Source organism: Vidua chalybeata, chromosome 1 (genome assembly GCF_026979565.1).
Source record: "Vidua chalybeata isolate OUT-0048 chromosome 1, bVidCha1 merged haplotype, whole genome shotgun sequence".
NCBI classification, from domain to species: Eukaryota; Metazoa; Chordata; class Aves; order Passeriformes; family Viduidae; genus Vidua; species Vidua chalybeata.
In genome coordinates, this window is record NC_071530.1 from 102,465,773 (window position 1) to 102,481,465 (window position 15,693).

A 15,693-nucleotide genomic window follows, 5' to 3' on the forward strand; every position below is an offset into this window, starting at 1 on the left:
TTTTGCCCTATTTGCATTTGCTGAATTTGCCTTAATTATACTGTTGCCTAATTATGAAGCTCAGTCTAGAGGGGAACTCGCAAGAAGCAATGATGCAGAAAGCAGAGGACAGTTTATTCCACTTCATGGATTTACAACTTTCTGCTACCGCAAACCATTTGGAACAGACTCTATTTGTGAGGTCATTAACATGTAAACAGTGTCACACTGAAGATGCATGGCAATGACCTACCATGCTAATGAAAAGTGATATTGAGTTTGCTAATTCAGATAAGGGTACACAGATTGCCTTTTCTCTAATGTGCAAGGGCCTGTCACAGAAATAAATGCATGGTCCTTGTTGCAATTAATTTGATTCTTGTTCTTTTAAAGCTTTACTTGTAGATTTAATTAAAGCTTTCATGCAGCACACACTTTCAGGAAGTATCTATGTTTAATGGCTTTTTCTCCTAAATTAAAGAAATGAGTGAAGGTTAAGATTCAAAGAAGAACAAGAGAGCATAAAATGAAAAGCTGTGCTTAATACAGTAAGCATTACCTTGTTTTGACATAAGCAAATATGCAGTATTTATATAAATTTCTAAAATTAGTGTTATATTGCAGCTTTCATGGTGAAATAATTTTCAATTGCTTAAGATAATTTTTAAGATTTTTGAATATAAAATATTGCACACTATGTTTCAATCTGGAGATAAATATTTTAAAGGCCTAAATCAGTTTTTAGATAAGAAAAAAAGAAACAAATAAAAACAGTGTAAAGTTTTCCCAGGAAACTAAAGAAACAATCCCCAATGCAAAAATCCCCAGAGAAAATGCAGAGCACAGAGAATGAAAATAAGGCAATCCTAAAGAAATATTTTTCAGGGCATGACAGACATTACCGTATCTGGGGCAGGGTTAAAGGAAAAGGGGATAAAGAATAGGAGTAGTAAGTGAAAGGAGGAGCAGAGTAAGAAGAGAAACAGATGAAAAAGTAAATGGCCAGGAGAACAAGGAAGCAGGCTTAAGAGCTGGGCACATTACAGAGGTCTGGACAAGACACTTCCATGAATACTCAGTACTACTCCCTCAGAATAGGTTTATGATGCTTTGCATTCCATCAAAAGTTGAAACTGCATTTACCTGTTAATAAAAATATATGCTCTCTGTTCTTGCTGGGAGCACATTATTATCAATATGCAACCAATGAATTCTGTCCTCTAATTTATTTTTTTAGAGCACAGAGTAGGTAATCCTTTTGGTTTACTAACACTCTTATAGGTTTCTCTTCTTTTGTTAGTTTAAATTATCTTATATAACCTTAATCGTATTAAAGTGCAGACATGGTTCCTCCCCATGTAGGTAAGCAGAAAGGAAAGTCCTTCTGCAAGGAACACCTGGATATTACAGCTAAGGAACAGAGCTGTAATCTACCATGTATCAGAAACATGACAATCTGACCTGAAAAAAATCAGTAAATACAAAGCATTCAGTATTTCATCTGCTTTCAAAAATACACTGTAAGCCATGAACTTAGTTGATCAGAAGTGACCTTTCCACTGACAATTGCCAAGCAGGACCATAAATAGCAAAATACAAGCCTTTATACCTAAAATGTAAACAAAAACTATGTAGCTGCAGCAAATATTGTAAATTGCATTGTTATACTCAATAAGAATGTGTTGATGAAATCCATACCTGAAGGTTTTATTTTGGACTACTGACATCAACACAAGAGGAAAGAACACTATCACTTTGAAATAGGAGGCGCAGAGTGGCATAATTGCTCTGAAACAGCTGATTCTCTCATTCCTGTTCAACTGTGAAATGCACAGGTTGGCAAATGTTTTCCTTTGCCTTTCCTTCAGACAAGACATGTCTCTGGTAGCTCCAACCTTTGTTTTCATGATCAGAGGAATCATGGAATGGGAATGAGGGAGAGAAGCTACCTCCCTCTGCATGTGAACCGAGTATAATCAAGACACCACCAGACATTTGGTTCAAAATCTCACCAGGAGATCTCAGTTTAAACGCAGAAACAGCCCTGAGCTACAGCCACTAAAAAGAAAAATAAACGTGCATATTTATGTTCACCAGCTCAGTACTCACAGGAGCAGATATTTCATAGCACAAGCCCTACAACACTCTGCTCTGCTCAAACTACTGCTTCTTTTTATTTAGATCACTGTGTCTGGTTGGCACAGGAACTGACAGAATTGGGCATAACTTTCTTGACAGTCTTAGAGATTTTTCTCAGTAGCATACACTAAATGTTACGGTCCAATAATAATAGCAGTAATAACAAATCCTTTCTTGCACATTTGTAAATGAAATGGAGTCATGATTCTAACATGTTAAGATAAATCTCATAAAAGATAGATACTTTTGCAACAGGGTGTCTGGAGCTGAAGAAATGCCAGGCAGGCTTTGCTAGGTATGCAAGCACACAGCACAGTCCATTCCTCTGGTTCCTTGCTTGATGAGTTTTTGTGGTGTTCAGTTTCAAAGCTGATGCAGCCTTCCCAGCTACACTTTACAAGTGCAATATTGCCCTGAAATTAGGAAGGACCCTGGTCAGACGGAATCCTTGCATAGACTCTCAAGCGGAAACAGAATGTGAGAGTCATCAGGAGTAGCAGAAGAAAGCACCTAAGATATGGTTCCTTATTCTCTCATGCCAGAAATATGTAATTAGTGCAGGAAATCAATGACCAAAAAAATGACAGAAAGAAAATTTGGAAATTAATAATGATTTTGGTGATCTAGACATCACAGAAAGCAAACAGGCACTGTTCTTTCCTTTGGGCACCTGTCAGTCTACTCTTCAAGGGAGCTCAAGGTGTACTTCAGGTAAGAAAGGAAATGTAAAGGTAAAAGTAAGAAAAGAAGCCAAGACTAGAACATTTTCCTTGTGAATTTAACACTCAAAGAGTGATGGATGCTGCCTTGAGGTGGATCATCATTAACCTGGCCATAACCCCTGCAGATAGGCTCAAGAAATATACTTCAGGTGAAGCATCTCCCAGGGGATTCAGCGATAGAGAACAAATTTCAGATAACAAGCTATACCAAAAAAATATCACTCAGTAGAAGCTATCACAATACTAATGACTACAACACCTCAGTGCCCTGTGCTGGCATCACTCAACAGACATCAACATCTTGTTAGAGCTATTCTTATCTGCACCACGGAAGTGACTAAGCCTGTGGCTTACTGGAGCTACAAAGTCTTAGGGTTAGATTCACTGTATGATTTCTTCTACCCCTTTTTCTTTAAGCATTTTTCTTCTGCTTGTCCTCTTGAGACCAGGAGAAATACAATGCATCCTTCACCTTATTCCCTGTAGTCCCATTTTTTGCAGACATATTCTGTCAATCAGTTCAATATTTCATAATGCCATTTTGAAAACTAACACTTCAATCTTTTAGCAAAAATACAGGCCAACATAAATTATGAAGTGAGTTTTGGTCTTAAACGCAGCATAAATTCTCTACTTTCTGTTAACACATTTACAATCACGCAAACTGTAATGGCAGGTTTGGCTTTTAGAGAAACTAAGATTCCAATACCATCATTCCCTTGTAAAATAAATACTAAAATATGAAACTAATTTTCCTATTTGTGTATTTACAATGGAAGTATTTAAATTAATTTTTGAAGTATCTGTGTATATAGAAACGCAATTTCACAGTAAAAACCACATAAACAACACCTTTTTTTTCCTGAGAGAAAAGTCTGAAACAAAGTGAATGAAAATTATTCACCTTTTACTGTCTTTGAAAGTATAATTCAACAATGATGGCTGATAATGGCAAAATCTCAGTTCCGAGAATGACTGCTGTTGACAGAAAGCCTGACTGATTTGGGAACAAAATTTTTAAGAAAACTAAAATCCAGTGTCAACAGGCAAATTAAAAATTGATTCAATACACAGTTTTATAGAGAAGACAGGCTGCTCTGGTAACAGTACCTCAATAAGAGCCACATGGGATGGTAACACAAATACTCAGATACAATGGTAAGTTCTTACATACACTTAGCTGTCACTATCATCTCTTTCTCTCCCAAGTGCATGTATCGTGTCTCAGTGTTATACATAAAAAAGACAGGCTTTCAGGCTTATCCTACAGGAGTATATGGATTCCACAATTTCTAAATGCAATCTCAGTATTCAATTCAAATCCCATGTATTACTTTAGAAAACAACACAAAGCTTTTAACAGCATGGAAAGAACAGAGATGTCTCTAGGGTGCATAACTATTTATTTTTTCTACAGTTACATACATTGTTTCCCTCATGAAATGTCTGGTAGCTTCACCAAACAAATAGTGTCCCCTCTAAGGACAGAAAAATCTCCAAACCTCAGCTCATCTGCACTTTTATTGCTTGACACTAATGGAGCACAGATAGTAATTTGTGTCGTGGTTTAGGAATGGCATTCTCCAGTTTAGTGTTCCCACTGAAACCACTCCAAATCAAAGAGACATTCCTTCACTCCCAGCTCCCCACTCTCTCCCCCTGGGGTGGTCAGGAGAGCAGAAATGGAGGCACAAAAGGTGAAGGTTGAGATAAGAACAATTTACTGGAAACAGCAATGAGATAAGAAAACAAACAGTAACAGCAACAATACTAATGACAGAGGGTACAAGAAAGAGGAAACAGAGACATGCCCCTGAAAACACTGGCAGCTCCCTAATACACTTCAGAAAGAGACAATAAAATTAAAAAAAAATACTTACAGTGTGTTAATGTTTATTTACATTTTTTTCTACAGTGAAATGGAAATGTAAGCCTTGGCTATAAAGCAATACAATCAGATCCAAAACAATCAGAAGATACAAGGAACCAGTGTAAGAAATAATGACTTTAGATAGATTAAAAAAAATATGTCATGTATTTTAATTAAAAATAAAATCCCAATTCTGACCCTGTTTGCTATCTGTGCATAAAAACTAGATATTGCATATATGTACACAAAGCATACAGCACATAGCACAAATATGTGTTTTTAGTAATGGTGATTTAGTAGAACACCCTCCTTGCCTTATTTTGGACACTAAATATTATCCAAAGATTTCAGTATGTCGGCATTGTAGACCTTGCAACATTCAACAAAACTCCTGGGATATTCCCATATCATTTAAGTCTAGCTTACAAGACAATTACAGAAATCCACCCTTATTTTTGGTTACAGGATTCTACGATACAAGCCTATGTAACTCTGAATATTTAAAGATGCAGAAGAGATCACAGGTGTAGTCTAACAGATCAAACAGCTCAAATACATTTGTGTTTTTCTGTTCAATCTCTCCTCCACCTACAAGATACAAACACAATCTTGTTTCTGGTTCCAGGAGCAGCTACAGATGAGAAAACAGGACTGTTTCTAACCTCTTTCACTATTTTTGAATTACTACAGAAGTTTTAAACGTGACAACTGCATATTCTCTGGCATTATCCAATAATCACCCTTAAGGGTTTTGACAGTACTGATTTTTTTGAGACATTATTAATTTAATTATTAGGATCATTTTGCAAATCTAACCTTGTGCTTTCTGCTCCAAATACTAGGTCAATGGCAGTGGGACTGAGCAAACAACCTAAAAATTAAGTCTCTGTACAGAGATACAGAAGCCATCACTGAGTATCTGTTAGTGAAGCAGGAGAACTAAACTGAGAACAAACTGCCAGGCTCCTGAGCTCAAGCTGGATACACAGGAAAAGCATACTGCAACTGGGCCCCAACCTACCAAATTCTCGTGAAAAGCAGGATATGTTTTCATACACATTTATATGAAAAAGCTCAATGTTTGTGGAATTAGCTTTCTTGCAGGAAGAATTTTGTACCCTGTGTCACACATCAAGTACCAGGCAATAGAACCTGTAGTCCTATACAGTCTATTACATTAATATTTTAATATAGTATTAGACTTTGGGATTGAGATTTCCATATAGACGATGCACCTGTGATGCACTTCTGTACTAGGGCACCTAACTAGATTATTAGTGCTGGGACACATAATAGCAGATTCCACACTATTAAGATTTTAACATGATTAGCACTGTATAAGAGTATTTGGTAATAATTGTCTCCTATTTTCCTACTTCACCTTTCACAAGCTGAAATGACATGTGAAAAGGCACAAAAATATAATAACATTATACACCTAACTGCTGTGCAGCACTGTTGTCGCATAAGTACTTAATTTCAACCATAATCATAACATATCATTTTTATATCAAGTTCAAACTGAGGAACAGCATCAAAAGCTGCCTTCACAACTTTGCATTTTAATTTGGTGTACATCCTACTCATAGCAAAATAATGATATCTTTTATAGAAAGGAACTTAAAAAAAAAAAACTACAGTCTGTAAGTATCTGCCCAAGAATCTGGGGTAAATTGAACTGGCCAAATTACCTGGCAACAGCGTCTGGAGTAAAGTCTGATGGTCCAAGCACTCAGTTTGTTTTTCTGATGCTTTAATTTTCATGAAATGTAGTTGTTAGCTCTTGACAAATGATTAATGACCTCCATGGGCATAATCTTTATAAAAAATAAAATCTCAAATACAAAAAGCCAATGGTCTGCACAGTGGCTGGCACTCATTGTCACCTCAGCAACAGGCTTGCCTAACCATAATTACATAACAAAATACTAATGCACTTTTCCTTCTCCAGCCCATGGCACAGGGGTTTTGCCCATCAGAAAATGTGTCAGGAGCAAGGAGTTGTGCCAGTGCCACCTGCCATGCTGAGAACATCACTCATTGCCAGTGTAACAAATGACACCATCTCCATTCTTCTTTTTTCCCACCTGGAATCAACTGCCAAGCCAAAAGACCTGCTACAGAATTAATGAGCGCTATGAAATTTGCTCTAATCTTAAGAACAAAGGAAGTCATAGAGGACTAACTATGTCCAGACAAAAAAAAATCTGCTGCCTGACTGAGGTGAAAGGTAAAATTGCACCAGATGTCAGGAATGCAATAGTGGGAGGAAAGACTGGCAGAGGTACTTAGGCCCATTAGAAAGAATTCTCAATAGCAGTACTCAACTCTTTTTTTCTGTAGTATCTATTGACTGGCTAACTAGTAAACACAAGATAAAATAGAAATAATTCTCTGCCAAATATGCACAGCTGTAGGTCCACCTCTGATGATTCATCAGCAGCTCTAGGCATCTGCCAATTTTTTCTTTTTAAATTTTAATTTAGGACGGATCTAGAAGTGGCAGAGATTGCAGTCTGCTAGGGAAAAGGAGCCCACAGCACACAAGGAAAGCAGCACACAAGACAATAGTAACTATTTCAGTGCATAGATGCTCACTTGGATGTTACAGCTTGCATTTACAATGACTAATCAGTAAATTTGAATATGATACTCAGTATAGAAGTGGTAAATTAGCAGTGGCAGAGTACTTGAAATTATGTTTCTCAAAATATAGAACATTTTATAATCCATACCAACTTCCTCAGCTAAAAATAAAACTGTAATGAATCCTGCATTTATCTAAGATTTCCACCAATTTCAGTGAAATTGTGTGATGCGTAAACAGGTGGTGAATTTGGTCCAAAATATTTCCTCCTACTGACTGCCAATCTTGACTGCACTTTTCAGGGCTCTCACTTTGCCAGATGGGGAACAAAACACTATGAGGTCAAAATCCCACATTTTCTTCTGGAAGAGTTAATCAAACCAATCTACAAAGTTACTGAATTTGTATCACACTAACAGAAAGATCTTTTCTTGAAGTCACTAGGAGAGTACTTCAAATAATCCTGAGATGTCCTACTCCATCCACTATTATCAGTCTCTGTGATTGCAAAACTAGGAACAAAACCTGTTTGCAAAACCTAAAGAAACCATTTCAATTCAGGCATTTTCCTTTGTCTGTGGAAAAGAGAAAAAAATATAATCCAATTTATCTAAATAATGAAACAGTGTTTCATTAAATGTTCCATTTGTTTCAATTTTGTTTTTGACTTAGCCTTGAGACATGAATCATATTAAAATATAAATTTATTTGCTTATTAAGGCAAGACCACGCTACATTTTATATTCTTTTGACATTTTGAAGAACTACATTTAAATGTTCCCAAACGGATTTTTTTTTAAAGGTGTATTTAATGGAAAATACGTATTTTCATCTCAGCAACAGAAACAAATTTTGGAATACTGTATCTGTGGAAGAGCTATTTTTTTCTGATCTCCACATTAATACACTGCTTCAAACAACAGTTTAAAAAATTGCACTATACATAAAGTGTCAAATAAGGTAATATGAAATCTGAATTACCAACCACATAAGCAGTTTCCATATATTGTGAAGTCTTAGAGAATTTCAGTTATGAGGTTTAAATTTTAGCTGCTTTAATTAATTTGAAGAATGGTTCTGCTTGGTTTCTTGAAGATCAAGTGTTCAAGATAGAAAACATTTAATAGTTTTTCCATAAATTCTATAAATGAATGTTTGATGCTTTTTCAAAATATAAACTGAAAAAATATGAATTTAAGAAGTTTGAAGAGCAACTAGAGGGAACATGATAAACTTTATATTGCATTTAAATAAAAAAAACATTACTGAAATGTGTTCCTTTCAAGAGCATGCTACCACCATATATACTTAAAAACTGATACTAAAATTTATCTAATGCAAGTAACACCCCAACTTCTGTAACTATGTAAAATATCTCATAGGTTCTTGTGACTTTTAAATCTAGTTTTAAAGAAAACAGATAACTCCTGGACAGCTGATTTTTGCTTCTGGCCAACAGGATTATACAAGATTAAATGCATCTCATTTTGCAACTAAGCAAGACCCCTAGTATTTTGCTAATCTATTATGTACTACCTGGAAAGCAAGAAAAAGTGAACAGCCTTAGAAAGGGATTTTCTAAATTCACAGAAGAACCCTTCTCATTCATCACCTGCTGACAACAGGGAATGAAGCGAGGCTTTGGGTAAATACAGAAGCATATAATGGTACTACTTAAGGACTGTATTAAAAAAAATTGTTGGTTATTGAAAGTTATGCTTCATCCTGCCCTCATTTTTTAGTCCTCTCCCCTTTGAAATTCACTCCAGAAATGGTAACTTATGATGTTTATGCATGAGAAATTTTTCATAAAAAAGTAGTAGTATGTACAGAGCAACAAATGGAAATGCTTGTACATGTCTAACCAATGCTGTAATTTCAACAGTACAAATGAGGAGGAAAGTAGTAAATAAATTCTAAAAATAGTTATTTAGGCATGAAAATTTCTCATTGACATGATAGTGATATTTATACCTACTATTTCTCAAATAAGAGAATTCTTTACATAATGTAAGGACTCTAATGCACAGTATGAGACATAAGAAACTCTTAAAAAGCTAAATATTTCATTACATTATTGACCATGTTGTTTTTATCTCGGTGAAACTTTTACAAAGTATGTTTTTATAAAGGAACTTTCAGTATTAGCATTCACTACTGAGGCATGGAACAACATGGCAGATAGTGTGTTTCTGATGACAAAGAAGTTACTTACAGGTAATAAGTGTAGGAGTGATAGCTTCTTCTGCCATGATGGTGGAAGGATTAGGCAGTGGTGGAAAAGATGAAATGGAAGGAAAGAAAAGTCAAATATTAATGTATGAAAAATCAAGATGAAACTGAGACCTGAACTGGTGACACAAATGAAAGGTAGCAAGAATGTGTATCTGGGCATATCATGCAATGTTTCTGGAATAGACAGGTGACACATCTAATCTCCATAAGACTTTGAGCAATACAATATATAATGCATCTCCAACTGTTAAATCACACCACCTTAAGGTACACCTACTAAGCTATGTTATGTATTTAATGTCTGTTCATATCTGCATATACTACACACACAAATATTCCCAATTAAAGTGATAAATCACTTCTGATTACACCTCAGCTGCATTAGGAATAAGGATATAGAAATTCTAGCATGGTGTTAGAAGCTTAGGAATAAAGAATTTCAGAATACACTTTAAGCAGCTCCTCTTCCTGTCATAGCACTGTAGAATCTTAGCCTATCCTTTTTTTTTTTACTTAAGGCAGCGAGTTCTGCCTTTGAAAGGACTTACTTCTAGAAGGGGAAAATCAGCTCTTTTAATATTTCAATTTTTAAATAACCTTTTAAATTCAGAAGGAAAAGATACTTACTGTCATACAAATAAAAATCTGTCCTTGTGGGCTAAAATTGTATTGGTGGTATTTCTCCATGTGGCAGAGATAAAAATATGAACCGATCCTGTATCCATGTTATTCCTGCCCATGTGAATGCCACAAAGAACAACTTGGGAGACCTAGCACCACCACCTTGACAAATATGGACTCTGTCAGCCTTGCATAATCTCTTGGACAGACAGATACTCCACCGAGACATGCTCTGTGTGAGCACAAAGTATAGAAGCCCTCCAGCTATGCTCTTCTGCTTTACATCCTTCCCTCTCTCCCTCAGTTATGAGCCCACTACAAGCAGGACTGCAACCCTCCAGAAAGGGCAAGTTTCAACCCAAATGAATTCCATATATTGAGTGTAATTAAAAGAAGGCTGGAGATCTTAAAACATCTCTGAGCATAATGTCAACTAGCATTCACATGTTGGTAAGATAAAAGACTGAAAGGAACCATGTAGGCATTTGTAATTTTTACAGCACATGCATACAGCCCTTTGACTACAGAGGAAACATGTAAACAGGCCTTGCAAAGGACTATAACTAATGTTAACTTGCCTCTGGCTACATGCTTCAGGCATCCCTTTGAAAACTAGGCTTTCATCAAATTTTCTCTCTCATCTTCTTTGTGTGAAGATGCCGTTAGAAATATTTCCCAGTTTTTATTCCCATTTTTCTGATGCAAACAGTATTGTTCAAACACAAGACACTACACGCTGCATATTTAATCACATGGCACATCTGGAAAACGTATACCTGCTAAAATTGAGTTTTAAAAGATAACTAAGAATTGAGTAAGGGGCAAGCTGCAAAAAAAGTTGTAAGCCTCTTTGCATTCCATAGGGAACATGGGATCAGGTCCTATCAAAGCACTTACCTGCACTATAAGCAAGTGGTTGTTTTCTAGTTCAGTCATAATTCTATTTCCCCCTACCTTTCTTTTCAGAATTACTCATTCTCTCACTTTGATTTAGAATCTCATGACACTGCCAGCCCTGTTTCTTGCCATATGTTTCCATGAGAGAGATTTAATGTAATTAGTACAAATGTTTTCATACTTCTAAAAGATGTATAATAATTTGAGAAACAACAATAAATACAATTAATCAGTGAAGCACTGCTGGTACTTATATGCAGAATTCTGCCAAATATGTTATAGAGATAAATTATTCCTTATGAAAAAAAATGCTGAAAATCCAGGAACTTTATTGTGTGTAAATGTCCCATTAAGCATTTGTGTAACATGAGAAAAATTGGAAGTCTCAAGCTCCAGCTATTTTTATATTGCTACAGTTGTGAGATTTTCCATATAAAAGTCCTTGAAAAAGAGCACCAAGGTTTTGACTCTCAAGAATACCATACACTGAAAGAAACAGGTAAAAAGAGTATGTTAAAATCCTGCAGAAAGTTTTGTACTTGCAAGTTTTATACAAGCATTTCAGGCCACATGCTAAAGCACCATCCATAACTGAATGGATTTAGCTTTTTTAAGAAATATGGACAAGCTCCATTTTTTCTCCTACATAATGAATACAAACTAAAGTTTCTGTCTATGTATGAAAAGTCTTTTAAAAAAGACTGATGGAAAGATTTTGGCCAACTTAGGCTGAATTTTCTTATGAGCATAGCTCTTCAGTGACTTCCTGGTAGTAAGGTTATTTTATGTCAATAAACTGTTTCTGCATATAGTGGCAACTTTAACTCCTTTAGGACTGAATACATAAATTAATTTCATGAATACCACTTGAAGAATAAGGCCCCACTATAAAATTTACCAAAACCAGCAGAGGAGGCTGGCTGCAGAAGGATTAACCCATCAGAATGGAAACTTTTGGAACTGTGTCATTACTTCAGTGTTTTCTTCCATCATCCCTCATTTATAGTTGGCCTACAGGGAAAAACACGGTTCAGGGAGAGGAGACTGGAATTTTCCTTCAGCCTTATTATCTTCAGTTTCTGTCCTAAGTGTTTGAAATTGTTGGCAAAGGTGTATGTATAACTGAACAGCCTGATTTGCTATCAGGGAATGGGAACAATGTGTTCCCAGCCCATCTCCACTGAGTGCAAAACCCTTCCTTATCCACAGCCAAGAACCAAGTTCTCTGACTTAAACAAATGCCACAATTACATGCATTAGAAACTCATGGAAGGCTCAGGCACAGGGATAGCTGAAAACAGAAACTATAACTAGGCAAAACAAAATAGCCTTTTTATGATCAGAAAAACTCCATTCTACATCTGAATCAGAAGCCAACGGACTAAAATTTTAATAACTGCTTCATTACTGCACTCCCACTGCAGCAACAAAATGGCAGTCCCAATGGAAACAGCTGCCCCAAAGACATATAAAGTGCTTTTAAGCAAATGTTGGACCACTAACTTACCAACTTAGGCAAAATATAAAATTTAACCTAAATAGAATATTAAAAAAAAAAACCCAAAAAAACAGGAACGGAGAAAATAAAGCAGTATGGGTCTAATTTATGTTAGTCTTGATTAAATTGCTATTGCTGTTCCAAAGGTTGTAGCAACAGTACTCTCATTTTCACTGCTCCACTTTAAATTGAAGTTACTTGGTGCATTCTTTATTTTTAATGTTTTTATAAAATCTTATGCAACGACTGGGTCTTGCCCAAGATTTAACATTTAGGATCAGATTCAAAATCCACTTTATTGTAGATCAATTCTAGGGAAATTTTTGGATGTCTTGTTTTCATCTAACTTTGTGTTAATTCTTATGTGAGAGACACAGAGCAGATCTGAGGAGAGGAAAGCCTACTGGCACTATTTTAATTTCACAGAGAAGAATAATTTCATTGATATGACCATACTGCAGTTAGGAACAGCTTGCAGGTTCCTAGACTACATTACACAACACTTTATGCAGGAATGCTAATGGATAAAGAAAAGATAGAACAGAATGGATGAAGAACTATGAACAACCAAGTGGAGAGATAAAGAGGAAAGCGCTAACAGTCCTCCCCTGCCCCAGGTGCCAAGTTTACAGATTTGGTTTACTTTAGTCAAAAGCTGAGTGTCCCTATACAAAATGCTTCAATATCCATCATGTTTCTACCCTCACTAGTGATTCCAAACCATACACTGAATTGCTAGGCCACCTCATCTCTCTGGTTTATGATATAACTGCTTCAGAAGACAATTATATAGTGAAATCAATAATTCTGCTTAATGACTACTAATATTTGCAGAACTTCTTTACATACTGTTTTGATAATGGGTGTTTCCAAAGCACGTCTCTTTTGCACTGAAAACCTCCTTGAATGTTGGTCTTCTCTATTTGGCTACTGAATTAAAAGCTCAAGAGTCTGATCTGTGAGAATCTGTGGTGCCTGGCACCAACCAAGCAAAGAATGGTTGTTGAGTGAAATGGAGTGGCTACTTAAGCAATGTGCTGGACAAAATCATGGTTGTAACACAAGTGAAACTGCTTCCAAATCTCTTGACAATGGAAATAAATGGTTTGATATTAAGTTAATCAAGTACTGTGAAGCCCCGGGGACAGAGTATGTTTCATCTACCGGTACAATCTGAAGATCAAATACACAAGCCTCTTTTCTGTGGAAGAATGAATAACACATTTGCTTTGGGATATGCCTTGGGATAGCAGAATGTGAATGGCATTTTGCTGTAGCCAACTCCAAACAAGACAAGTTTCAAATCACGTAGACTCAGCATAGTGAAACCCACCATTGTAGCCCAGAGAGTCTGCACATAATAGTGCAGAGAACAAAGTGCTTCTCGGGGGAAAGGTGCCACTGAATTACAAGGTGCTATTTTATTTTTCACTCAGATCTTTACACCAGTAAAGCTCCTGATAAAGTAAATTAAATAAAATGATCAAGAGCAGAAGTCAAACGGCTCACTAGCTTGATAACACTGTTTCCCAAAGTAGCACCTAAAATATTGCAGAACTGCAAAATCACTACAGTCACGCTAAGCTTGTGGCATGATTTATAAGTTTTCTTCAAATGCATAATGTATACACAGTAACTGAACCACGGTGAAACCATAGGGGCCCTCAGCAGCCTAGTGAATTAATGCACCAATAACAATCTATTGAATAATCAGTTCATCTTCTGCTTAAGTCATGAGTGTAATTGTATTCAAGATCTTCTATGCTACAGCGGATGCTTTAAGAGGCTTGGGACCCAATATACCCACCTCCCGAAACTCTCATTAAAGCCTAGTCACATCCTGTTACACAAATGAACCATCCTTACTTTTTAATATTCGCTTCAACTCATTTCAGTTTGTTTTGTTCAAGGCTGCAGCATCATTCTGAGACATATTTAAGTTATTGGTATCATTCTTTCTGTACTACACAATGAAATTGTGTGTATTTGGCAACAGAGTTCCTGGACTTGTATATTCAGTAGTTCCATCTCTGTCACAAGCAGGTTTATTCCAAAAACCAAGGAAGCTTACATAATGCACTTTTTCTCTAACAACAGAAGTACTATGAATAATAATTACTCCACTGTGGTAGACAGAAGGAATCAAGTATCCTTCTGCATTAATGCAAACACTTAGGATCTGAGCTCTCCTGCTTCTAATAATTAGATTATCAAAGAGTTTTTCTCTAGAGAATTAAGCAGGAGCTGGCATAGCATCCATTTAGCTAGAGACCCTGACACCTTATTCACTTTGAAACTATTTGGATCATTTTGCAATGTTCTCCCTTCAAGATTAAGAATAACTTGTCTCCCTTGGGTGAATACATTCTACCTTTGGCAGAAACACTTAAGGAGAGGCTCAGAACTGAACAAAGAGAATAATGAATGTTGGTCAGGTATTGTGTGAAGAAGGATTGGCCAGAAAATCCAAGAAGCCTTCCTCCCTGCATGCCAAGTGTTGTCTCTGGCCCTAGGGAGGAGTTTGAGAGTTCAGCTGTTAAAACTGAAGGTATGAATGATGCAAGAAATTGGAAGTGGGAAGAAAAAAGTACTGCAAGGCCAGAACAAACTTCAACTGTGTTACACTGTACTTTATTGAGAAGACTTGGTTACTGGGTCAATTCCATTGTCCCAGTCAGACTCACCCTGGGGCTTAAGTCCCAGTCTCTTCTGTATGGCAGCTTTTGAGTGCTTTTCATACCTCTTGTCACAACCTGGCCCCCAGCCCTGGCCACAGCTCGCCTTTCTCTCCATACAGCCCTTCTATCTCATGGCCCTGCCTCTGCCTTCAAGGAGAATGAAAAGCAGCTACTTCTGTTGCCTGCCCTGAGGCACTGTCAGACAGCTGCCTCCTTTGCTGTGCACCTCCACTGTTCAAATTCTGGAGGAAATTCAGGCAGCTCAGGGGTTTGGACTATCTCAGACCTGCCAAACTAGTTAACATACAATTAAATCACACAGGGTTGGGATGAGCCAAATCAGGCCAGGATTGCTCTCAGAGGAAAAAAGGGGATAATTCAAGTGGAATAGCAAGGAGGTGAGGGTTTATGGGACACAGTAAGGAGACTGTGGCAGAAGTGGAAGGAGAATTTGTCACTCAGTCCCT

The 15,693-nt window shown here is 36.7% G+C and overlaps 1 protein-coding gene across 6 annotated transcripts in view; it reads right to left on the bottom strand.

The window, feature by feature from the left end:
* PTPRM (protein tyrosine phosphatase receptor type M) overlaps positions 1-15,693 on the bottom strand; it is a 445,924-nt gene that overhangs the window by 135,102 nt on the left and 295,129 nt on the right. The window lies entirely within an intron of this gene.